We start from the raw sequence: 3,052 nt of genomic DNA, 5'->3' as shown, positions 1-3,052 counted from the left end.
GTGCCTGAAGTTTTAGTGTAAACTATCTCAATAAATCTTTTGAGAATCTTAAATGCTTGCACATATATTTTCCATCTTTCATTGCTTTGCTGTGTGGTAAGTGAAGTGTTCAGTGCTATCTTCCAAGGCACTGTTTATTAATTACTTTCTGTTTGGATATTATTATTTCTCATATTTTGATTAGATTATTTTTATTTTTTTATTCTTCCCTTTAGTTGAGCACAGTAAAGTCATGATATTTTATTGGTAACCTGCTTAGAATTGTAAAAATTATTTTATTTGGCCCAGCCATACTGCCTAGGACAAAAGTTGCATATAATTCTAATCTCATCTAGATGTGTTCTTATAAATGGTATATAAAAAAACTTCAGCATCCTAAATATGATGCACTCAGTGTGAAGCATATCAGAGCTGGACATGACATTTATGTCCTTGATGGGCCTGGATTATCCAGGTCCTTTACCTTGTGTTTCCTAACCAGCCAATGTTCTGTGATATATGCTTTCTCCAGGACATAAAGCTCAAAGTAAGCCTTTATTCCCAATCTCAGCATTTCCGACATGGTCAAAGCCTGATAGATGGTTGACTTTTGTGTAGACCTGTCCACAATGGTAGTAACACATCTTGTACATGAGGCAGTTGAGCAGTGCTGGAGAACCCTCATGGCCCACACAGAATTCCCCAATTGGAGTACAATAGTCATTCTCTTTGATATGTTTTCTTGTGTTTGTGCTCCCTCCAATCTGGACCGCCCAAAGAAACTCGTTGATATCATCATAGCAATACTCAGTGAAGTCTCCAACAATGACCTCATGCTTTCTCATGATCTCATAGGGTTTTCCTCTGTGGATGCCATTGCCTGAACTACTCAAGAAATATTGGTATTATTTCATGTGTTATTGTCCACAAAAATTGTCCAATTCACCTTAGCTATAATCTGGTAGCTATGATCCCAACATAATATGACCTTTGCATCCTCTGGAGTATTGTGAAAAAGCCAATAATATGCTTCTCAGTAGTCATCAGAAATAATGCTACTGTCATATCCACCCCAGGCATAGAGGGTGAAGGAAGAAGAGAAGGCCTTACTGTTCACCCAGGACTGAGTAAAAAGTGTAGGGGATGAGAAAGAAAGCCAAAATGGACTAAGGCCATTTTGGCATTAATATCATCCCACTTGCTGCTTCATTCTGAATCAGGTAGGTAGAATCCTGTTGCTTTTCTTGTCTGGATGACTTATGTCCAGTTTCTTTCCATATGTGGACAACATTTGGGAGATTCCAGTGCTGGAAAGAATGTACACAACAGGCACCAATACTAGCATTAGACGCACCATTACAGCTTAAAAGTGCACACTGGTCACACCATACATGATGTTAAACCTCTGAGCATCAAACAAGTTGCTAAAGCAGGAATAGAGGCCAATTAGAAACATAAAAACAAGGAAATGCAAGTCAAAATAGTATGAGGATCAAGTCATGGCTGATGCTCAGACACAGAAGCGATGATGGGGATGTTGGTCTTAGCATAAGAAGGATACAGCAGTGAGTAGAAATGCCATGTCCAGGGAGGGATTTTTTCTGTTAGCATGAAGGGCGCTCCCATAGTGAGAAGGATAAGGCCTACCAGAGAGAGGACACTCTGGAAAAGAACTTCAATTTGCTGTGGATTCAACTTGCACAGGTAATCCAGAAAGGCATGGATATGGCCGAGACCAAAAACCCCAGTGGTTTCCATGCACTCTGATGAAAAGACAGGCTGGAAAGCCACAGAACAGGTCTGCATAGAAAGAATAGTGCCCAGGCAGTAAACAGTACAGCAGGCCATGTAGATCCAGTGGGAGAAACAGCCTGTGAGCATCAGCACCGGTAGATGGAGAGGGATCAAGTTGATCAGGAACACAACATCTCCCCATGAAGAGTCCATTTAGAAATAAGCAAGGGCACACTTAGCCTCCAATAGATGCAACCAATCTTTACTGCCTTGATCCACGTATTGTAGGTGAGTAGGATGCAAAAGATGGCAATCCCTTCCTTATCATATGAGCCAGTCACAGATTGGAAGATATATGTGGGAACCATAGCAAACACAGCAGCAAAAAGAAGCCCAGTGCCTGCATCCTTGAGCTCTTTCGTAAGGTGGCAATGACAATAATGATGAAGGAGGAGACACACAGACATTCTGAATGTCCATGGTGATTTGGAAAAATTGGAGTATGTGGTAGATTGCAGCAGGGGTGATAATTAAGCCTGGGTAAATTGTTCCTCCAATGATTCATCCCAATGACGACTAGGCTCTCCAATCACATAAGCTATAGAATTTATAAAACCCTTCCTTAGCCAGAAACCTGGTAGTCTGATAACTAAAGTGTAGATTAACCTTATAGATAACACTTTAAAATCTCAGGACAGCAAAGAGACAGCTGGAGAAAGAACACAGTGGCCACTGACATAATGAGAAGCTTCAGAACTCTGTTCTGCCTTCTCATAGGACAACCACAAAAATCTATCCAGCCTTAGTCATCTTGACATCAACGGGTGACAACAGACAACACTCAGATGGCCAGAATTCCTAAGCAATCCCCTAGGCTCCCTCAGCGATCTCTTCAGTGTGCACCCAACCCTGGCAACCTGATTATTTTTAATATTCATATTTTATATATGTAACTTGTTTAATACTTTCTTGTTCATTTCTGAATGTTATGCTTTAATCTCTTTGAGTATACCAACCAAATTTATTATATTTGTCAAATTATTTCATACAATTAACATCATCAAGAGGCAATCCTGTTCTGTATTTAGTTGGTTATATTTTTACTTGTAAATTTATTTTTTAATTGACAAAATGTTTATATATTTATCCTGCACATGTTGTTTTGAAATATGTATGCATTGTAAAACAGCTACATTGAGCTAATTAACATACATTTTCTCACATACTTATTTTTCGTGGCAAGAACACTTAAAATGTTGGTTGTATTTCTTAGCTTTAGATTTCTTCATGCATTTTAGAATTGTGGATCACAGGCTTATTTGAGGGGAACATATTTTTT

At 39.1% G+C, this 3,052-nt stretch overlaps 1 pseudogene; it reads right to left on the bottom strand.

Annotated features, from left to right (window-relative positions):
- Nucleotides 1-424: 424 nt before the first annotated feature.
- LOC111536342 lies at nucleotides 425-2,488 on the bottom strand (annotated as a pseudogene).
- Nucleotides 2,489-3,052: the final 564 nt, after the last annotated feature.

This window comes from Piliocolobus tephrosceles, chromosome 12, assembly GCF_002776525.5.
Source record: "Piliocolobus tephrosceles isolate RC106 chromosome 12, ASM277652v3, whole genome shotgun sequence".
NCBI classification, from domain to species: Eukaryota; Metazoa; Chordata; class Mammalia; order Primates; family Cercopithecidae; genus Piliocolobus; species Piliocolobus tephrosceles.
Note: the sequence above shows the minus strand (reverse complement) of the source record. Positions and strands in the feature narration are given on the sequence as shown.